The sequence below is a fragment of the Prionailurus bengalensis genome, chromosome B1 (assembly GCF_016509475.1).
Source record: "Prionailurus bengalensis isolate Pbe53 chromosome B1, Fcat_Pben_1.1_paternal_pri, whole genome shotgun sequence".
NCBI lineage: Eukaryota > Metazoa > Chordata > Mammalia > Carnivora > Felidae > Prionailurus > Prionailurus bengalensis.
The window spans coordinates 140,713,540-140,738,103 of NC_057344.1; the positions used below are offsets into that span (position 1 = coordinate 140,713,540).

General features: G+C 38.6%; 1 pseudogene; it reads left to right on the forward strand.

Moving 5' to 3' along the window:
• The first annotated feature begins 21,839 nt into the window (after positions 1-21,839).
• Positions 21,840-23,103, forward strand: LOC122468219 (annotated as a pseudogene).
• The last annotated feature ends 1,461 nt before the right edge of the window (positions 23,104-24,564 follow it).

Consider the following 24,564-nt stretch of genomic DNA (forward strand, 5'->3'; position numbering starts at 1 on the left):
GCAGAAGAACAGGAAAAGTTTCTTTACTGTGAGGCTGTTTCACGATCTTCCCAACAGGGACATTCTCTACAGGATGTAATGTGAGAGGAGGTCTGTGGATATAATTGTTTTGAAAAAGGGACATAGCAATAATTTTAATAATTTTTAAGCTGCTACATGCATTCAAGTCCACGTAAGATGATCACAATTTAGAGAATAAAAGCTGACCTTGTTTTGTTTTGTTGGTTTATTTCTGCTGATCTAGACTTGGCTAATGGGAGGCACACCTAATCTCCTTTTTTCTGTTTCATAGATAGGCAATCCACACAAAGTGGAAAGAATAGCAGACTAGCAGCTAGAATCCTTAGAGGTCATTACTTTCCATTTGTCATCAGACAAGCTGTTTAACCTCTTTGAGCCTGTTTCCATATGTACGATGAGGATAATATCTTCCCTGGGGATATTAGTGTGAGGATAATATGATATAATCTTTGTGGAAGTGCACTTATCTAGTATTATTATTATTAAAAAGAAAACATCTGTAGATTTGCTGGTAGTTTAGAGGCCTAAGGAGGCTTGTACTACTTACCACTGCGTGTTTTTCTATGGACACAAAACCTAGAAGGAAATTGGAAATAGAAAGTTGTGAACATGCCAGTAAGATGGGAAGCAATGCAAATGACTTTTGCTGGGTTTACTTTTTTGGGTTGAATCAAATGAAATTGCCATTTTTATAGGTCAAAGTGGTCTTAATATAGGAAATTTCACTTGGTTCTTCCTAGCTGTTTTGATGGATTCCCGATGATAACAAATGTGCATAAACACACGCACGCACACACACACACACACACACACACACACACACACACACACACACACCCTGGCACCCTTTCCTTTCAAGCAGTAACTAATAACTAGAAGAGCTATCTGATTTCCATTTCTGCTTAATATCTTATTCCCTTTCTATCACCCCCTCCCCAATTAGGCATCAATTTTTCAAAAGTGTATTTATTTATTTTGAGAGAGAGAGAATGCACATGAGCACAAGCAGGGAAAGAGCAGAGAGAGAGTCTAAAGCAGGTGCTGCACTGCCAGCACGGAGCCTGATGTGGGGCTTGAACTCATGAACCATAAGATTATGACCTGAGTGGAAAACAAAAGTCAGATGCTTAACCAACTGAGCCACCAGGTGCCCCAGCACCAAATTATTTTGATTGTAACTCTGAACTGTCTTGCAAATGTGAACCTCTCATTTCTACTGCCACGCCTCAGTCCATGTCTTCATTTCTTGTCTAGATTACTGAAATCTTTCTATTCAGTATTCAACCTAGCAATTCTCTGTGGCAGCAGCAATGGTAATTTGAGGGCATATGGAAGGTGCGTGAGAATGACATGCAGGATCAGGAAACTGTCTCTAGATTTAGTCTGAGATTCAAGATATAATTATGATGAGATGTTAAGGACCTTAACAGAAGGTGGGAGGAGAAACAGAATGCTGAGGAGTGGGTGCTAAGAGCTCTTCAAGAGGAAGATAAGATCAGGAATCAGGAAGCTCTAGGACAAGGTAACAAAATCTGTATTAGAACAGTTACCCAAATTGCCCGTTCTGTAATCTCATTGTCAGCCATTGGGATTGGGGGATAAACCTCTTCTTACTTCTAGGTAAAGATTGGAAGGATTGTTTCTCCAGAAAACTTGAGAACTTGATTTTTCTACTGGAAAAATAGATGGAGTTATGTTAAAGAGGACCCTATGGAAAAATTCTCAAATGGGGCCCGAGGTCCCTGGAATGCTAACATGTAATAATAACTTTTCTTTCTCATGGGTCTACAGTTAAGACCGGTAAATTCTATTTTTGTTAAACAACATGGATCAAATTTGCTGAGCTCTTTTTTTGAAATGCCATCACTGAATTGAAAGAAAAATGAATAAAATTCCTTTTTTCAAAGCTCCTTTTGTTAGGAGTTATACTCGATTAGTATTTTGATATGTATATATCCAGATATAAGATAAGGAAAGACTTCTCTTTGCTTTCCACACAAAACAAAGAGAAATTACAATTGAGTTTTATTACAGGAGAAATAGTTCCAAATTTCAGCCTGGAAAAAAATAATAAAAATTACCAAGTATAAGAGCACTTTCTCTCCTTCCAGATAGGGCATATTGGACAAACATGCAGAGAATCAGCAATTAGCAATCCCTCTATCATTGGGCCCTGATTACTGAGAAGATAATGTTAATTCTGGAACCATTAACAGTTAAAAAGTTTTATCTTCAGAGATGCCAGGCTTAGAAAGGAAAGCATCTTCAAATTCAACAGCAACTGTGACAAATAGTTATCATGATTTTATTATTGGCCTAGGACTTGTTAGAGGTATATGCTCTTCTAGACAAGTCCTTCAGTTAGAAAATAAAGGTATGAGTGGTGATGAAAGCTTTCAAAATACTTTGTCTCTGATCATTCAAGGAACCAATATAATGCAGACATACTCCAGGGAATGGTATCATCTACCATTGATGATAACAATTCTCAAGTGAGACTAGATCATGATGCCTGCTTAGATCTTAGGTAAAAAAAGACAGACTTCAAAAGAAATACAAAGTAACCTCAGGAAGTTTTAATAAATACATTTTGAAAAATTCAGAAAGGACAGAGACAAATGCTTCATAATAAAGTAGAACTCCTGAGTAGAGAACCTAGGACAGACACGTTAATCAATGGATCAATTAGTTAATCAATTCAATACCCTAGAACCAGAATCTATAAGAGACCCTGAAGATGGAATATAAATATGACAGTCTCAACTCTTAAGGAGTTTGTAGTCTAATAGAAGAGGAAGAAGAGAAAGACCAAAGACTATAATGTGACCCATTATAGCCTAGGTAAGAGGTAGAGAGTGATTCTGCCTGGGTGGTCAGAGAAGGATTCCCAGAAAGAGAATTATCTGAGCTTGGTCTTCAGAGATGAATAGTAGCCTGCCAGAAAGGGAGGGAAGACATTACAGTCAGAGGGAACAGCATGTAGCAGAGTTAGAAAGCCTGGAAGAGTTACACTGGAAAGAGCAAGAAATAAAATGTTGGGATTTATAGAAAATATAGATTATAGAAAAGAAAAACTAGTGAGATGAAGAAAAAAATAGAGATTTGGAAATTTGGAAAATATAGTAATTAGATTTGATTAGTAATTTTTAAAAATTTTTTTTCAACGTTTATTTATTTTTGGGACAGAGAGAGACAGAGCATGAACGGGGGAGGGGCAGAGAGAGAGGGAGACACAGAATCGGAAACAGGCTCCAGGCTCTGAGCCATCAGCCCAGAGCCCGACGCGGGGCTCGAACTCACGGACCGCGAGATCGTGACCTGGCTGAAGTCGGACGCTTAACCGACTGCGCCACCCAGGCGCCCCGATTAGTAATTTTTAAAGTAAGGAAATTATCAATGGCACAGTTTTTGTGCTCCCTCAGCTAATAGGTACAAAGCATAAATTGGCTTAAAATTGGGATAAATTGGGCATGCTCCCCAATGACAACAGGTAGTCATATTTCTGTAATTCTGATTTTCCCCCACCTTCTTTATCCCTTCACTCCCTTCATCTCCTGACCCTCACTTGACTAAATATCTCTGTGGTTAATTTATATGGCATTCTGGCATGGTTAAACAGCTGTGAGTTTCAGGAGCATCTAATTTTATCACAGACTGCTATGCATGATTCCATGAGTTATACCAGGGACCTTTCTTGGATGCCCCTACATTGTTGATCATGCCCTTACTCCAGGCTGATTTTGCCCATTCTTGAAATGACCAAAGTAAGGAAATATGCAGGTGAATTCTGGCCAAGAAAAAAAAATTAATAGGAGGGGCAATGGTATCATTTTTCCATCATATGCAGAGGGAAATGAGTGGGGTAAAACTTTTGAATACCTACTGGAAAAATAGAAGCTTATCAGTATTCTTGTATTTTATTTTATTTATTTTTTTAACATTTATTCATTTTTAAGAGACAGAGGGAGACAGAGCACAAGGGGGGAGGGACAGAGAGAGAGGGAGACACAAATCTGAAGCAGGCGCCAGGCTCTGAGCAGTCAGCACAGAGCCTGACATGGGACTCGAACCCAGGGACCGCAAGATCATGACCTGAGCTGAAGTCGGACACTTAAGTTATTGAGCCACCCAGGTGCCCCAATATTCTTGTATTTTAAAACATACTTTCTGTTTTCACTATGACTATAGTGGATCACTTTCTACGACATGCAAAAGTGATGCTGGAAAATACATTTTAAATAGAGATAAATACCATAGTAAGGAGGTAGTATTTTAGCATTATTCCATCAACATAATGTATTTTCTAAGTAAATAATTATTGATCATTATAATAGCTCAGGTAAAAATGTTGCCATTAAAGAATTAAGAAAATATTTTCTATATATCCATTTATGTCTATATATTTTATAGAATATTGACATATATGTGCACATGTGTGCACACACACACACATGCACAAATGCACACAAACATACACAATGTAGTTTAGGAAAGCGTCAAGCCCCTTTCTGACAAATTTGCCAGCAGAATAAACAATCTTGAATATAATGAAAAGCTTGCCAAATCCTGTCAGAAAACTCTTGTGGTTCAATGCAATTCTCGGATAGTGAAGAACCACTAAAATAACCCCTTCACTCAGACTCCTGTGATTCGCTGCAGGGAGCCTTCACTGCAGTTGTCACTGAAAAAGCAATCAAATTTAACATATAGATACAGGGAGTGGAAGCATGTGAGTGTGTGTTATGTTCTTGTGCATGTATGTGTTATGCATGTATACAGAGGAACAGCTGAGGTCTTTGCTCTAGTACAATGTATATGAATAAAAAAATGTAGATGAATAATTGGCAGAAGAGGTCTGTTAGGATTTCGGTGTCTTTTTTTTCACTCGATAGAGTTTGAACTTTATTAAATCTAATGGAGGTTTTCATTCAGGTTATATGAATGGATTTTTAAGTCCACACTTAATAGGACAAAATAGTCACATAGAATAGTATTTTTCAAATGACAGGTTGTGATCATTAGGAGGTTGTAAAATCAATTAATAGGGCTGTGACCAGAATTTTACAAAATGAACTTGAATAGAAAACAATGAGAGTATATATAACATATTGAAAGTGTAAGTATTGTGTGTGTGTGTGTGTGTGAAATGTGTGCGTGCATGTGTGCATTTGGTCATGATCTCCACTTTTAAAATGTGGCTTATAATTTTAAAAAACCCTGATATTTGCTAACTGTATTGGTCTGTCCAGGCTGTCTTGACAAAATACCATAGACTGGGTGGCTTAAACAGTAGAATTTATTTTCTCATAGTTCTGGGGGCTGGTAGCCTGAGATCAGGGTGCCATCATAGTTGTATTCTGGTGAGGACTGTCTTCTTGGCTTGCAGTCAGTTGTCTTCCTTCCATGGTGGAGAAAAGGACAGAGAGAACAAACTTTCTGGTGTCTCTTATAGTGATATTAAACCTGTATCATGAGAGCCCTCAAGAGCTCATCTAAATCTAATTACTCTCCCAAGGGCTTCATCTCCAAATACCATCATATTGGGGGTTGAAACTTCAACATATGCATTTTGAGGGGAGGAGCACAATTTAGTTCTTAGCACTGACATGGAGTTTGTATCTTAATTTTATGCTCAGTTTACAGTATTCTCATGCTGGAGACTATGAACTCTGAAGGCGAGCATTAGATATATTTCATCTTTATACCCTCCACTACCTCAGGAATGTCATGCATTTACTAGCAGATAAAAAATAGCTATCAAACAAATGTTGAGAGCTCCAGATACTTGTATTTAAAAGGATAATAAGATAATAATTTGCACTGATATGGCTTTTACTACCTTTCAGAGTGCTTTACGTCAATGATATCGCTGATAATTCAGAACTATTCTGTTAGAAGGAAGCAAACAGAATGTTGTGTTAATAAGTTTAATTATTTTTTAAGTGTGCTCCACATTACAGTGGTAGACAATAAGATATTATTTAAGTAGGGGTAGGTTAAGTGTCTCACTCTTTGTTTTGGCTCAGATCACGATCTCACAGTTGGTGAGTTCGAGCCCCACATGAGGCTCTTCGCTGACAGTGCACAGAGCTTGGGATTCTCTGTCTCCCTTTCTCTCTGCTCCTTCCCTGCTCGCTCTCTCTCTCTCTCTCTCTCTCTCTCTCTCAAAATAAATAAATATTTTAAAAGGGTCTATTTAAGTAGACCCTAAAATTTGTGTTTGTGAGGGACCCATGTTTTGTGTGGTCTGAAGCTTGTACAATTTTGGAAAACTTCACTAAAAGCAAGAATAAAAAATAATGAATAAAAAATTAGGTTACAAGAGTGAATATTTGTTAGAAGGAAAAAATAAATTGCAAAAATTATAAAAGTTGACAGATACCATGAACCTCCTCAGATCCAGGAAGATATAAGTAATATAAGTTTTTATGAGTGGCTGGCACCTCTATAATACTTTCCACTTTTTTGGTTGCATATGCTTTGATTGCCTCTCTTCTAAAAACATTTTTAAGACCCTTTCTAGTAAGAGAATAGATAATTTCTTTAGCATAACTGATTGATTTTTCCCTTTTATTATTGATAAGTAAGATTCACAGAGTGCTTGATTTCACGCACAGTTAAACTTAGTATTTGGAGTACTGCTACAGACTTCTGTCCTTCAAATACATGGATTCTTATATGTTATATGAAGTATAATTCCATTAAAAAGACAAAAAAGTTATTATAGGTTTATAATTGTATAAATTGCACTAGTCAATGCACATCTGAATGGAGATAACTTCTGTTTTAAGTACTTATGATAACTAAATCCTGTTTATGATGTTACATAGCTGATGTTAGTAGAGCTTTCCACAGGTTAGTTTCTTGCTGAATACATTTTAAACTCATAAATTGTATATATTAAATATGTCCAGCTACTTACATATTATTATTTTTTTTTACAAATTTTACAAAATACATCACTAGAGGAATATATTTCTAAAGGATCCCTCAGGAGCTTGGAAAGGGTTCATGCAGAGGGGGGATCTTGAAGCTTGGGGTGCCTGGGTGGCTCAGTCAGTTAAGCGTCTGACTTCGGCTCAGGTCATGATCTCACGGTTCGTGGGTTCGAGCCCCACGTCGGGCTCTGTGCTGACCGCTCAGAGCCTGGAGCCTGTTTCGGATTCTGTGTCTCCCTCTCTCTCTGCCCCTCCCCCACTCACGCTCTGTCTTTCTCTCTGTCTCAAAAATAAATAAACATTGAAACTTAACATTCATTATCTTCATAGTAAATCCAACTCTACTTTTATTAGATATAGAAAAGGACCATTCTTTCTTTTAGTGTATTTGGTATAATCGGTTCTATGACTGCTTAATTGTATGTCCATTTCCTATTGTAGCAGGATAGAATCTTTGTTCACTAAGGTCTACATAGTCATAATCTATCTTATCTCATATAAAAAGGGTGTCTGAGATGGCTAACTGTCCACCAAAGATCCATGCTCCCTTTTGTACTATTTGCCTATTTGTTCTTCCTTGCTATGGTCTGTGTTGCAGGGGCTCTATTCCTTATCAACTGAAAAATGCATGCATGTAACATCTCATTTTAATCCTCTCAACTACTGTATGACGTAAATGTCATCATATTTTCCATTTTATATATAAAGAAACCAGGTAATGGTGAGTAACTTGATTAAAGTAAGAATAACGTGTCCAAGTAAATAGTGAAATTAGGATTTAATCACAATTTGACTCTACATCTTGTTCTCTTAATCATAATACTCTTCACTAAATATTAATTCTCTTATAATAAAAGTTATTTAAAAATTATATGTAAATGTCAGGATTATTAAGAAACTCTGACAGAATACACAAACTCAACATTAGTTTGCAGTCTAAGCATTTCTAATTAAGCCAGTATCAATTATAAGCTATGCATTTTCTGGAGTTGAACGACTCACTTAGGATGAATAATCACTGAAAAGAATTTTCAGGCATTCTCAGAAGATTGCTACACAAGTTTCTTACCAGACCTTATGGAGAATACTTTCTCTCTGCTACAGAGGTTTTTTTTTTTTCCTCAAAATTATTTCGGTTATTCTAGTTCCTTTGCGTGAGTACATACATTCAGTTAGAATTAGAAATTGTCAATTTAAACAGAGAAGACTTCTGAGCTATTGATTGGGATTCAATTGAATATTTTAATCAATTTGAGAAAAATTGACATCTGAACAATAATTGAATGTTCCTGTCTATGAATATGGTATATCTCTCTAATTATTTAAGTCTTTTAAAACTTCTCTCAGCAGTGTTTCATAGTTTCCTGTATATAGGCTTTGCCCATTTTTTTTGGTCACGTTTATCCCTAAATATTTCCTACCTCTGGTTACTATTGTAAGGGTATTGTTTTCCTAATTTCAATTTCCAAATATGTATTGCTAGAATATAGAAATAAAATTGATATATATAGATTGATCTTGTATCTTGTGACTTTGCTTTAGCTCACTTATTGGAACTAATAGTTTTTTTTTGTAGATTCCTTAGGATTTTTCACATAGAGCATATGTCTTCTATAATTTTTTTTTAAATTTCTTCCTTTCCAACATGAGTGACATTTATTTATTTATTTATTTATGTTTATTTTATTAATTTTGAGAGAAAGAGGGAGAGAGAGAGAGAGAGAGAGAGAGAGAGAGAGAGAGGGAGAGAGAGAATCCTAAGCAGGTTCCACACTGCCAGCACAGAGCCTGATGCAGTGCTAGAACTCATGAACCACGCGATCATGACCTGAGCTGAAATCAAGAGTCATTTAACCAACTGAGCTACCCCGATGCCCCAACTTTTATCTATTTTTATTGCTTTATTTCACTGGCTTGAATCTCCAACAGAATGTTGAGTTAAAGTGCTAAGAGTGATCATCCTTTACAAGTTTTATTACAGGTAAAGTAACTGGTCATTCACCACTAAGTTTTAAATTGGTGATAGATTTTTCATAAATATCTTTTAGGTTGAGGAAGTTCCTTTCTACCTATAATTTATAGAGAGTTTTATTGTAAGTCAGGGTTGAATTTAGTCAACCAGATTTTCTTTTGCATCTATTTAAATGATCATTTCAGCAATTTGATTATTATGTTTTGGCATGTTTTTGTTCATTTGTTCTGCTTTGGGTTCATTAAGTTTGTTAGGTTTGGGGTTCTCTATTTTAGTCAAATTTGGAAAAAAATTTTCCACTGTTTTTCAAATACTGTTTTGTCTCCACCTCCTTCTCTCTTTTTGGGGACTCTAATCACTTGTGTGTTTGATCAGATTACAAATGCTCTGTGAATTTATTTTTTCATTTTCTTTTCCTTTTGTATTTCATTTTAGAAAGTTAATATTGTTATGGCTTTGAGTTCACTGATATTTTCTTCTCCAGTGTCTAATCAGCTGTTGATCGCTTCCCATCTTTGTTTTTTCTTTTCAGATATCATATTTTAACATGTCTAGAAATACAGTTTTTTAATAGATACCCACTATTTCTCTCATCATGGCTTTTTCCTTACTTTTAAAAATATGTGTAACTTACTTATATTAACAGTTTTAGTATTCTTGTCTGCTAGTTCCATTATTTATGTCATTTTTATGTGTGTTTCATTTTTATTCTGGTTATGTGTCATGTTTTCTTGTTTGTGTGCATGCCTTGTAATCTGTGTGCATGCCTTGTAATTTTTTTTAATTTTTAAAGTTTATTTATTTATTTATTTTGAGAGAGAGGGGAGGGGAGGGACAGAGAGAGAGGGGGAGAGACAGAATCCCAAGCAGGCTCCACGCTATGGCACAAAGTCTGATGCAGGGACCAGTCTCACGAAGTGCGAGACCATGACCTGAGCCGAAATCAAGAGTTGGATGCTTAACCAACTGAGCCACCCAAGTGCCCCATGCCTTGTAATTTAGATTAGAGGCCAGGCATTATGAATTTGTATTGTTGGTTGATGGATTTTGATTTATTTTTTTAAGTAATGTTAGATTTTATGCAGGTACACAGTTAATTAGTTGTATCCTTTCAAGGTTAATCTTTGTAAGTATAGAGAAGAGAACCTGTTAGTCTGGGACTAATTTAGTCCCACTACTAAGATGATACCCTACTGAGAATTCTTTTTGAAGACCATATATTGTGAAATCTGTTCACTCTGACTGGTGAGAAGGCAGACTTTTCCAGTCTTGTGTGAACTCTGGAATTGTTTTGCCTCTTCTTCTTTGGTAGTTTTTCCTCCTGACCTTACATAGTTTTCTCTTATACATTTGCAGATCAATACTCAGCCAAAGACTCAGTGGGATCCATCTGCAAATCTATGGAGCTCTTTCTATATAGAGCTTCCTTATCTTCGTTACTTTGTCCAGCAAATTATATAGTTGCTTTAATCTCTATTCCTGTCTCCTCAACTAGGCAATAGTGATGATCTTTGTTTGGGTTCTAACTTCCTGCTTTGTGGGCTGGAAACTGCCTCTAAGCAATAAGCTGGTGAAAATGCAGGACTCAGCTTGTTTGCTTTCCACAGTCCTGTGTTGCTTGTTGTCCCATCTGAAAATTGTTTCTTCTATTTGTCTGTGTTTTTACTTGTTAAAGTGGGAGAGTAAATCTGGTTTGTATTTCATCTGGTCAGAATTTGAAGTCTACAACATTGTTTATACTGTCTGCATAGTATTCCATTTTAAGGGTGTACTACAATTTAACTAGCTATCTATTTTGGATATTTACATTTTCTAATCATAAAAATTCTTATGTATAAATATTATGAAAATAATTATTCATACATGTTCCAGACTTCTTTAATTTTTTTGGATAAAATTTATGAGTCAAAGAATATAAAAGCCAAACTTTTTTGTAAACTGAATGGATATTACTTAACCCCTCTTAAGTGCTGGAATTCCTTAGGAACTCACTAAATAGCAGTCTTCTTCACTACCTAATTTGTTTTTATTTTATTATTTTTTTAAAGTTTATTTATTTACTTTTGAGAGAGAGAGAGAGAAGGAGGGAGAGAGAAGGAGGGCAGAGAGAGAGGTGGGGAGAGAGAATCCCAAGCAGATTCCACACTGTCAGTACAGGGCCCGATGCAGGACTTGATCTCACAAAGTGTGAGATCATGACCTGAGCTGAAATCAAGTCAGATGATTAACTGACTGAGCTACCAGGCTGCCCCTTCACTCCCTAATTTTTTAATAAACATGCTATTGCAAAGGGTTGTAGGTGTAGGCCAAAAGAGCACCTCCGTTGCCTAGGTAAGGTAGCTCAAGTAGGCCGACCTGCTATACTCAAGTTGAGTAGAATTGCCCAAGAACAAGTAATGCTGGAGTATAAGGAGCTTCACTATATGGACAGAGTTTGTCTCTTAGGGAGTAATGGGTGGCATGTTCCCAGCAGAAGGGTATTAGTAACAGGTTTCCAGGAGGAAGCAAGAAGGAACTGAACTGAAAACACTCCAGTTTATTCTTCCCAAATCTATCAATCAGGTGAGTTTTTTCACCCCGTGGGGCAGATGGAGTGAAGTTTTATAAAAGACAACAGCAGTTACAGTAATTAAGGTCTTATAATACAGAAAAAAAATATATCGGGAATGAGTAAGAAATGTTTCTCTGCTAAGAACATGTAATAGTCATTGATAATGTACTATATGCCAAGTTAACAAGTATTATTTCATTCAATTCTTACCTTAACTCTATGAAGTATATTATTTTATAGGACAGCCTGAAGATCTGTACTGGGGATTTACTCAGTAGAGTTCACAGTATTTCTCAAAGTGTGGTTTGCAGGCCACCTGTGTCAGAAGTACCTAAGTAGCTTTTAAAACTGGTAAGTAATACAATTTCCAGAATATGTGGAAAATATGACTTTTATAAAATTTTCATACAGCTAAATTTAATTTATGCCTAGAGCCATTATTCCCAATAGATGACAGAAATATTAATTTAATGACATTTAGTTAAAACCAGGAATTCATGGGGCTGCCTGGATGGCTCAGTTGGTTAAGCATCCAACTTCTGCTCAGGTCATGATGTCCCGGTTTGTGAGTTCGAGCCCCATGTTGAGGCTGTGCTGACAGCTCAGAGCCTGGAGCCTGCTTCAGAGTCTGTGTCTTCCTCTCTCTGCCCCTCCCCTGCTCACACTCTGTCTCTCTTTCTCAAACTAAACATTAAAAAAAATTAAAAAAAAAAACAGGAATTCATAGATTATTCAATCATTGTAGGTTTAAATTTATTCAGATTCAGAGTTATGCTCTACCCCTTTTCCTCAAGCTGTATCTAAGTTCCAAAGTTATTTTTTTAATTTTTTTAATGTGTATTTATTTTAGAGACAGAGCACAAGCGGGGGAGGGGCAGAGAGAGACAGAGACAGAATCTGAAACAGGTTGCAGGCTCCATGCAGGGCTCGAACCCACGAACTGTGAGATCATGACCTGAGCTGAAGTCGGACACTTAACCAACTGAACCACCCAAGCGCCCCCAAAGTTATTTTTTAATGATTCCACCAGAGGTTTGGTCTTAATCGTCCATTAAAGTTCTTGATATTTGCCTGCCAGAAATTTCACATTCACAGATAATTCTATTCTCCTTCTTCAAGGTTTCTGTTCTTCTAATGGGCAGATTTCATCTACTCTTGGGCTAGGGTGGGTGGGGAGGGATGACTCTTATCCAAACTCCATGGTCTATGTTATAATACTTGGATTTTACTGTTCAAAATAGCACTTTTTTCCCCTTTCAAAGTTGTGGGCCCTGTGGAATTAAAATTTTTGTCAAACACTAATAGATCCTTGTTCTTGTTAATTTTTTTGTCCTGAGAAAATGCTGCCTGACTGAATAGGGGAAGAACAACAAGAAAATTTGGTGATGGGAGTGATAAATGGGGAGAGAAACACCTCAGTTGTTATCTCAAAATATTAACTTCTTTTGTGAAAATGCAGAAGGATATTTTGAATCCCAACTTCAGGGCATGGGGCCTGGGAACAAGCATTTTGACAGGGTCCCCAGTTTGGACACTGATCTCACATGGACTCCAGAAGATGTTGAGGAGGCAGGAGATGACCTAGTGGGTGTCATAATGATGTGAATACTTGGCTGCTCAGACTGGACATAAACATTTACTCAGATTTATCAGAATGTGTGTGCTGCAAAGCCTTCTGTACGGTATTTTAGCTTTCAGTCCTTTTTCTGTTCTTTTCCCTGGATCTCTGCTTCTTCCCTCTCTATGTTCAGTCTTATTTACCCAAGGTTCTACTTCTTCCCTCTCCTAGTTGTGGGAAGTAGGTTTGAATGGGGTAGGAAGATTAATAGTTATTGGGCATCTATGATGTTCCAGAAACGTTATATGATCTCACTTAATCTGCACAACATTCAGTTAATTCTCAGAAAGGTTAAATAAATAAATTGTTCAAGATTGCACAGGTAGCAGGTGGCAGAGCTAGGATTAAAACCCAAGCCCATCTGGTGTCAAAACTGGGCTTTAATTACTTTATGTTGCTTCTGTCCTTGACAGAGGCTGTAGTGATACCTCTGATTCCCTCCTTCTCAACATTTCCCCTACTTCCTTGCCATATGGAAGGCCACATACTCACTTTTTATTTTTCCCATCTCATTATCATATTGAGTCTGTAAAATAAATTTTATGTTATATTGTCTTTTCCGTTTTAGATTTCCAGTGATAGTACTCTTGTTTATATGGCACTTTACAGAGTACTCTATAGTTGTGATTTAAGGCATCTTTATACTGACATGGCTTTGAAACTCAGGCTAACAGTTGTGTGGACAAGTTAACCCCTGAGATCTCCACATTCTTCTTTCAGTTTCTGCATTATTATCCATGGAGGTTTACAAAAATGTGTGTGTGTGTGTGTGTGTGTATATATATATATAGGCACCTGGGTGGCTTAGTTGGTTGATTGTCTGACTTTGGCTCAGGTCATAACCTCCTGGTTTGTGAGTTCAAACCCCATGTTGGGCTCTGCACTGACAGTGCAGAGCCTGCTTCAGATTCTCTGTATCCCTCTCTCTCTGCCCCTCCCCCACTCACTCTCTTTCTGAAAAATAAATGTTAAAAAATTAATATATATATATACATATATTTAAAATGTAAGAAAGTAAATAAATAAATATAAACATATTTCTTCCTCTGAATGAACTTCTTCAGATCTAAGGAATGTAAAGATTTCCTTTGTGTTAGATTATCTTTCTTAGTAGTATTTTGGTTCACAGTGGCTGAATTATGAATTGTTAAGAGAAGACATAGGGCAACTATAGGGGAGGTGAGAGAACAAGAGTTTGCAGAAAGGAGGAGAAGGGACAGGGATAGCTATTATTCGTTTTTTGGCCTGTTGGCCTTTTCAGTTTCCCTGAGGTCCAGCATCCTTTAGTCCACAGTGTCGCCTCTTTCCTGGGCTCAGGTGGGTGTGACTGGCTACATCTAAGGACTCGCCTGTCTGTGCAGCCTGCTGAGCTGCTGCGTGGACCTTCCTCTTTATATCTCTAGAAAGTGTGAGTGTATTCATAGACTTTTTGATGTGCTTGAAAAATTAGATACTGAAAGCATTCTTCCCTTAATGCATGAGGTTAAGTGTGGATTGAGTTAAATCTATATAGTTGAAGTGACATTATCATAAAAATTTTCCTCTTGAGCCCTGCTTTGCTGGATACTATGGATTATGCCAGAGCAGAATCTAAACAAGCCAGTTAAAACTGTCTCAGTTTCTTGGTTTAAAAGTCTCATTTTGTGTAATTATTCGGACATTCCAAAGTTCAGCTTTTTCTGAGGACTCCTCCTCTCCTAGCCTATTGGAAGGATGATACCTGGATTCAGGAGAAAATGTCATCATGGTCATGGAAAATGAGAAGATTTAGCTTTGTGGGGCTTTGGGTCTTCCCTGGGTTCTGAGCAGAGCCCCTTGTCCCTCCTCATCATTGGCACCCTCATGGAATTGCCTGCAGAAGTCTGGGGCTAATGAAACCTGTGGTCTGGCCTCTTGGTGTGGTCAGGGCACAGTGATCTTCCACTTGTAGAAGTGCTCTGCCTTAACTCTCTTGGTGGAATTGCTGACCCCCAACAGCTTCAACAATGATGATACTTACTTCTCATCTCCATCTAGTAGGCCTTCTGGCTCTCAACTTTACTTTACATCACAGTTTCTGAATTCCTTATGCATTCCACAGAAAAAGACTCAAAAATGCTACACCTTGCCCCTTTACGGTCCCCAAGTATTGCACCACAATTTTTAATGTCCCTCAGTTATCCTGTGTTGATTATGGGCATCTTAGCTGGTGATCTGCTAGACTTTTGAATGAGAAAGGGAAGAAATTTCTTGCTTCCCATTCTGCTTATTTGTATATCTCATATGCATTCCTCCCCAGAAGCAGCTCCAGAAACAAATATTTGAGTCCACATATTTGGGAGAGGATCCATGGAAACATCAGTAGGGGAGAGAGGAAATGAGACCAGGAAGGGAAGAAAGCTGTTGAAGAGTACATTATCCAGCGACTTATGATGTGATTTTAAACAGAGTAGAAATAAGGCTCAGAGTTGTCCCAGCCAAGGTAGGAGGGGGTTGGGATATTTATATACTATGTGCACCAGTCATTGATTGAGGGTTGATCTTGTGGGACATTCATTCTCAAGAAGTTTGTCTTCACTGTGTGTGGAGGCAGAGCAGGCTTTGATGGCCTGAGAAAGCCATCAGGCAAAGAGATGGAAATGCCGCAGCTAGAATTCAGGCTGGCATTATAGGGTACAGGCATCACTCCTGGACCTTCTTGATACACTCATGACCCAAGATGAGTTTACTGGGTTCTGCTGCCAATTCTTCAAATTTGTGGCTCTGGTCACAGCTTCAAAAAACCAAAATAATACTAAAACCCCAAGTAAAGTAGTTGACATAAAAGGGCTAGTGGAACAAACTACAGACCCATTTCTGTATTTAATGCTGTGGTTGTAACTGAAATTTATCTATTTTCCTCCTCTGTTACACATTGTAGATTCTTCTCGCCTATGGACAGCACTTTGCTCATCTAGATTGCTCTCTCAAGTATTCCAAACCTTCATTTGTGGGGAGTCTGAGCTCCTAGTCACTCTACCTTTGTGTGGCTGTGGTTGCTGTAATTTTTCTGTTTGTGGTTACCATCAGGCATCTAGACACTAAGAGGTGCATCAGTGAGTGCCCTGAATTCCAGACATGTTTTCCCTATTTGATGTCAGCCAGTATAGTGCTGGAGAATGATGATCAGGTAGTGTAGTAACTTTTCTCTGTCAGAAACAGCTACGTGACAGGTGGAGCTTTAGGTTTATAGGAAAACTTACTATATACCCTGGTAGAAAAATTCACCCCCCAGGGAATCATGAACTCTATTTCTGCAGAACTTAAATTATGCAATGGGAAGCACAAATTCCCTCAAATGGCATGAGAGGCCATTTCCACTGCCATGGATTCAGCACCATATAATGGCCCTTGTTTCAAAGTGTATGGCTCACCTTGAAGGATAGCCACTAGTGCACAGGGCATCAATCCTATCTAGCAATTGGCTTCAACTTAAGAGGTCATTCCTGTATTCTGTGAGGTTTGCAGCTTCTGGAGGATGCTGTATGTGGTAGAATAGGGGATCCACTAGTTATGTCTTAGTTACTTCATTATAAAAAGTTTGCATTGCGTTAGTATTATCTCAGTTTTTATAGCCCTGTAAATTTTGGTGTATTCCACCTTAATCATTGTAAAATTTCTCTCATGAGTGGTTATTAAGTCACTCTGGTGAAGTATAAGGGGGGTTACTCTTATATACGCTTGTAGTGTTCAGGCTCCTTCCTCAAGGAGTTTGGCCTCCCCTTTGATCAATGGGCTCTGGGTCTAAGAACGGGCCTGGATCTGGAAGCAGGGTGAAGGATCATGACATTTAATTGCAGTGGCTGACAGCAACCTTCTGCTTATTTTCTCTTGATCTTTTTTGGTTATATAGGTGAAGCAATACCCATATTATCTGTCAAGTTTGCCTCTTGGAACTCCAAGGTCTATTCCCTGTTGCCATATGTTCTTTGTGGGCAAGGACCCCTCATTGTCATCCCAGCTTCACTGCTTATGTCTATCTTGCTTCAGGAAATTAAGTGCTACCGCCTGGCCTCTCCTATTTTAGAATCCTGTCTTCCCCTCTGAAACTAGAGGATCCAGTTCTATTAGAGCATACACCGTTTTCATTTCTGACTTAAAAAAGAGCAGCCATCTCTACTCAGTGATGCCAGTGCCTTCCTTATTGCTTTAATGAAAGAAGTATCCGTTAAGCCCTTATCAGGAACACAGCTAATGGGTTCTGTGGTCATATATATATAGTAAATCCATTTTAATGTCCATTTCTCTGAGCCTTTTGACTCCAAAATTAATACTTTACCAAGGTAATTCTATCTGACTTAGTATAGGTTACTATCATCTCCACATTTCAAGAAGCTGTCCCAGCAGTATTAGGATTGGCTCAAAGCATTTTTGTGCCTAGTGTCCTGAGTCGCAGGAGAATGTCTGCAGATCAACAAACTTAAAACTGCTTTATATCTGCTCCTCTCACACCTTAGCCTTTACATCCATTTTGGGGCATCCAAAATGGCCCCCAAATGCCCCCATTTTCACATCCATTTTGTTGGTTTCTACAGGTACACATTAGTCAGGCTCTTTGGCCTTTTTTGGTAAACAACATCTTTCTTCCCAACAGAGATAGTACTTCCCAGTAGAAGTCCTTTATAGACTTCTTTCTACACTTAAAAGCAGTTTTAAATAGGCAGGGTTTAGAATACAAAGACTTTGCACAATAGATCACTGAAAAGCTGCTGAATCATGGAGAATATGAGATGCAAAAAATTATGAGAAACAGAGAGGATGCACAAAAAGATTGCTTAATAATTTGTATTGACCAGATATGAGTTTGAATTCTTACAATTTTGTAGACCTGAGCTGCTTAGGCTAAATCAGGAAGTTTTTCATTTCCTCTTTAGAAAACTAAATGGTGAGGTTTACTTACCTGATTGCCTTTCATAATAGCAAAAATTCTTAGTGGTTTACAGAACTTCATTTTTAAAAAGTAAGATAGTATTAAATTAAAATTTTGAAACTTGATTCTAAAAAGGATTTATTTTTCCATATGTTTCGCTAAAATTTAACAGTATCAGCACTCTGTCCTACAAGAGCACAAATGTGCATATTCCTAATGCTAAGAATTTTGTGTGTGGTTTTTTTTGGTTTTCTTTGTTTTTTTTTTTAAGTTTATTTACTTGAGAGAGAGAGTTTGCATGTACGTGTGCATGGGGGAGGGGCAGAGAGAAGGAGAGAGAGAATCCCAAGCAGGCCCTGCGCCATCAGTGCAAAGCCTGATTAGGGGCTCGAACCCACAAACTGTGAGATCATGACCTGAGCCGATATCAAGATTCAGACGCTTAAGCGACTGCACCACCCAGATGCCCCTGAGAATTTTGTTTCTGACACTACTTTCCACTAAAGGAATCACATCTGCTTAGAGGGCATCTATTTCCATGTCATAGAATAGGAGAAAATTAGGATTGGGAACAGCAGGTCTGAAACATACCATACAGTTTTTTTGGTGAGAGAGCAAAGAAATTTTTAAGAATGTCAGGGGATAGGGGCACCTGGATGGCTCAGCCCATTAAGCATCCAACTCTTGATTTCCACTTAGGTCATGATTCATGGGTTCGTGAGATCAAGTCCCACATTGGGCTCTGTGCTGACAGTGCAGAGCCTGCTTGAGATTCTCTCTCTCCCTCTCTCTCTTTCCTGTCCTCTGCTTCTGTGTGCATATGCACTCTCTCTTCCTCCCTCCCTCTCTCTCTCTCAAAGTAAATAAATAAACTTAAAAAAATTTCAAGGATAAAGACTAAAATGATAAAGAAACAATGTAATGACATTCAAATCATGAAAATTTGAGCATCAAAACACAATAGGGGCACCTGGGTGGCTCAGTCAGTTAAGCATCTGACTTCAGCCTCAGGTCATGATCTTGCAGTTTGTGAGTTCGAGTCCTGTATCTGGCTCTGTGCTGACAGCTCAGAGCCCAGAGCCTCCTTCGGGTTCTGTGTCCCTCTCTCTCTGTCCCTCCCCTGCTTGCACTCTGTCTCTCTCTCTCTCAAAAATAAATAAACATTAAAAAAATGTAAAAAAAGACCACAATAAAAATTATTGTTAATTGACATAAATTGAATGTGTGAAAGCCTATGAGTTCATAATGATATTCCATAAAAAGCTATAACAATGAAAAGTTTGAAAACCAAAAAGGAAGACAATGTAGTAGAATAGGATTATTTTTTTAAAATTTATTTTAGTATGTAGAGGAAAGCTTTATTCTTTCTACTAAGCATATGAGTTTTCAATATAGAGAACAGTGAGTAAAACAAATGATGAGTACTGATTATGGTTACCCATAATACTGGTGTATGATCCATGGTCATACACAATAACCAGGTAGAAAGTAGAAAAAATTACCTGTGTATCCTGAGATGACAGATTAACCAAGTGTCCTACAAAGGAGATTTACTTTCACATTTCACAAAAGAAGATTTACCTTCTTGAGCTAGGCGATGAGACTTCTAGATGGCTCTAGTGATTATAGTGAGATACAGATATCAGTAAATTTCCAATTGTGTCTTTGAAGATGATCCTCATCTTCTAGTATTCACGTCTTTGTGTAATCTGACCCTGCCAAGTCACTCACATCTAATGAATAGATTAAAATAAAAGTGATGAGGAATCATTTCCTAGACTAGGTTTTTTATTCTTTTTTCTTTTTTAGATTAGGTTTTGAAAAGACTTGCTTTCATCATTCACTGTCTTTCTCTGGCTTTTTTGGCTTTTTTTTTTTCTCTGATGAAGCCAACTGCCAAGTTGTGAGCTGCTCTATAGCATTCCCAACAGCCAGTAAATACAGAGATCCTCTATTCTACAGTCCAGAAAGAACTGAATTCTACCAACAGCCAAATGAATAACTTTGAGAGGTCATTCAGTTGAGCCTTGTGATGACTGCATTCCTGGATGATACCTTGATTACAGCTATGTGAGAGACCTTGAACAATAGGACCCAGCTAAGCCAAGCCCAGAATCCTGACCCACAGTAACTGTGAGATAAAAATGGTGCTGTAAGCCACTAAATTTCAGAGTGATTTGTTGCTTGCTAATGAATAATTAATACACCAACAATGATAATGCCAAAGAAATGAAGTTTAGGTGCATCCTTGTCCTATGTCCAATCAGGATTGATCGGCGGATGATTCAGAATTTGTGACCTGGGCTAGAGACAAAACTTTTTCCGTTGCGTCTGTTGAGGTTTCTACTAGGAAGATATGTATGCTAACTAAACTCACTGTTAACCATGTCTGAGAATAAGAACATGCATTAGGATGGGAATAAAGCTAACAAAGAAAAAAATGTAAGAATTTTAAATACCAGAAAAAGTTTAACTGGTGTTAGTGTATGCATTTTTTCTATTTCTTAAAAAGTTTAAGACATTAAGGGATTCTTATATAGTAGATTCTAATATAATGGTATATGAGATTCTAATGGGAATAGACTTAAATTGAGTTTTGGAATAGTTTGAATAAATAAGTTTATAGTCAAGGTTCAGAGAATATAGTGTAGATGTTTATAAGAATGTTAATCTTTAATTTTTGAAGGGTTATTACATATGTAATATTTCCATTGGATAAATAATTTGGATGTTAGGAATATTTTTTTGATATATTAAAGCTCCTTGAACGTTAAAAAAATCTATCAATATTAGTTATTAACTGAGGATTTCTAAAATTTTAAATGCCTATGAAATGTCAATGCCTCTTTAAGCTTTCTTCATCTATTATAAATGGGAGTGAATTCTAATGACTTCCAGTGTTATACTTTCATTTCAAAGTAACTCACATTCATATCTAAGAGAATTTCTCAATTACCTTTTAATGGTAATTATTGAAAGTAGATGACATTAACTACTGGTCAAAAATCAAAGGTGAGCATCTTGAATATTGGCTATGTTACTGAACTGGTTATTGTTATGGGGGAAGGCCAGCCCTCTAGCAGAATCACACAGAAAACACATAAACTTTTCTTTCCAGAGAACAGAAAGCAAATGCTTTCATCCAATGACTGTGTCATTTGGGTGAGTGTTGCCTTCTGAGTGTCTAGACTGTGTCTGGACTGTGTCCATTTGGGTGAGTGTTGCCTTCTGAGTGCCTTTTGGGTGAGTTTGCATTTCTGACTGTCTAGGAACCCCAATCCAAATGTATGCAAGGAACTCTAATTCAAATGAAAGAATTCAGATTAACTCATTCTTGAGTCATTTTTTAGGTAGCTAATAGAGGGCCGTATTTACTTTGTAATCTCTCATGTTATCCTCAAATTCACCCTAACAAGTACTTTCTTTTTTTCATAGAAACTAATTGTAGACAGTGGTGAGGTTTGTAGGAGATTGTGTGATATTTCAGAGAGTGACAGATCCAGAGAAACTTCTTCCCAGTCTATTGGGGGTGTGTAGTTTTGCTTTGACCCCACTCCTAAAGTCTCCTTCTACATGGAAGGTATAGGCATACCTCAGAGCTATTGTGGGTTTGGTTCTAGACCACTATAACTAAAAGCAAATATCACAATAAAGTGAGTCAAACGATTCTTTTGGTTTTCCAGTGCATATAAAAGTTATGTTTACACTATACTATCGCCTACTAAGTATACAATAGCATATGTCTAAAAAACCCCAACATACCTGTCTTAATTAAAAAATACTTTATTGCTGACTCCTCCCACCAACCACTTCTCCTCCGACCAGTGTCACCCTCCTCCTCCTCCTTCTCCATGACTTCCTTCAGTTATTGCCACTTGTCCACCACCTCGACCTTGGGGGCCTGCACAGTGGCTCCCTACGCTTGGGGCAGGAGGTGCCTTCTGCATGCCCAGCTGCCCCAGGGGCTCAGACGGCCTTGGCGTGTGTCTGTGTTCTTCACCAGCTTGATGTGCTTATCCTTTGGGGCTACGGCGACAGCTTTGTTGGAGGCTGGCCGGGTCCTGCGGGCTGCTGGTGGGCAACGAGATCACCAGACACAAGCTCAACAGCCACCTGGCCTCTGCCTGCACATGGTGTGCGCCCTGGAGAAGACCAATGGCAATCTGGAGGTGAAGATCCACCACTGGTACCAGAAGCAGGTGCTTAGGCCGCCCGCCACTGCAGCTACTACCTCAAGACCATCAAGGACCTGCAGGACAAGATTCTTGGTACTACCATTGAGAACTCTTAAGATTGTCTTGCAGACTGACAGTGCCTTTCTGGCTGTGGATGACTTCCCAACCAACTTAGAGACAGAGCAGACCAGTCCATGAGAGCTGAGGCCGACATGAATGGCCTGAGCAGGGTGCATGCTGAGCTGACTCTGGCCAGCTTCTGGAGATGCAGACTGAAGTCCTGAAGGAGAAGCTGGCCTACTTGAAAGAGAACCATGACGAGGAAATCAGTGCCCTTAGGGGCCAGGTAACTGGCCAGGTTAGTGTGGAGGTGGATTCCGCTCTGGTCATGGACCTTGCCAAGACCCTGAGTGACATGAGAAGCCAATATGAGCTCATGGCCGAGAACAGCCAGAAGGGTTCTGAAGCCTAGTTCACCAGCCAGACCCAGGAGCTGAATTGGGAGGTGGCTGGCCACACAGAGCAGTTACAGCTAGGCAAGGCAGAGGTCACTGAGCTGTGGCTCACCCTCTAGGCTCTGGAGATTGAGCTGCAGGCTCAGCTAAGCATGAAAGCTGCCCTGGAAGACACACTGGCAGAAACAGAGGCCTGCTTTGGAGCATGGCTGGCCCAGACCCAGGCTATGATCAGCAGTATTGAAGCCTAGCTGAGTGATGTGGAGGCAGACACTGAGTGGCAGAACCAGGAGTACCAGCAGTTTATGGACATCAAGTTGGGGCTGGAGCAATAGATCGCCACCTGGAAGGCCAGGACACCCACTCTGACAACCTGCCCACCCCCAAGGCTCTCGAAGTCTGGCAGCCTGGTGGGCTTCCTGTTCTTCTGCAGAGGGGCTCCCCTGGGTAGGGACATGGGAGAGGAGGAACCCTATATCTGGATGTTCCCTTGACCTGCCAGTAAAGCTTTTTGGCTCAAAAAACCCACACCAACTTTATTGCTAAAAAAGTGGCAAACATTATCTGAGCTTTCAGTGAGTCATAATCACTGATCACAGATCACAATAATAAATATAATAATAATTTGGAAAAAAAAGTTTGACATATTATGAAAATTACCGAACTGTGACACAGAGACATAAAGTGAGCAAATGCTGTTGGGAAAATGGCACCAGTAGACTTATTCAGTGCTGGGTTGCCACAGGTATTTAGTTTCTGTGAGGTGCAATAAAGCAAAGCACAGTAAAAGCGATATACCTGTATTTAATTCATGAGCTATTCATGGCCTCTGCCCATGCCCTTACTCCTCCATTAGAGAAGAAAAAGGAATTTATTTGGAAGTTGAGTTTGGAAGGGGAAACTAGGCAAGCGTGGTTTATTCCTCTTGACTCCCATTTTTCTTGGGATCTAGCTGTACAGAGAAAATGCACTTGCGGTTTGACTCCTCCTGCCTTAAATTTTATGGTGGTAGAGCCTTTCCCCTCAAGGTGCTTATGGTGATAAGTTGTTCCCTGTGATTGAATGAGTATGAGGAAAGCTCCCAGCCTGTTAGCCAGTGTAAGTAATAATGGAGATATTTTGATTTCTGTCTGTTTGATTCCTCTTTGTTTTTCCCTTAATTGGAACAAATTATGGTTATGAAAAGAAGGGTTTTCTCTATTATTCCTAACCCAACATTGTCTGACCTTTAAGTCACAGAAGTGGTTTGAAATTTCCTCACAGACTTTCCCTTTTTGTATCTACTTACAAATATTAGTGATTGTATGTTATGTAACTTCCTAATGAATGTAGTTCCTTTTCCACAAATCTCATATCTACAGTTAGATTTGCATTTTTTTTTCCAAATCAGACATACATTTCCACAACTTTGGTAGGATTGTGACATACCTTTTGTCATTCTTCTATGATTTTACTTCCTGACAAAATCATTATTTTTAAAATTTATTTTTTATTATTTGTGTGTGTGTGTGTGTGTGTGTGTGTGTGTGAGAGAGAGAGAGAGAGAGAGAGAGAGAGAGAGGGAATCCCAAGCAGGCTCTGTGCTGTCAGCACAGAGCCAGATGCACGGCTGTATATCCCAAATCTGTGGGATCATGACCTGAACTGAAATCAAGAGTTGAATGCTTAACTGGCTGAACCACCAAGGTGCCCCCTCACAAAATCATTCTTTTTTTTCTTTATTTTTCAAGTTTATTTGTTTATCTTGAGAGACAGAGAGAGAGAGAGAGTGAGAGAAAGAGGGGCAGAAAGAGGAGAGAGAGAATCCACACTGTCAATGCAGAGCCCAATGTGGGGATTTAACTCACAAATTGTGAGATCATGACCTGAGCAGGAATCAAGAGTCCGATGCTTAACCGACTGAGCCACCCAGGCACCCGGTCACAATATCATTCTCAATGGACAAA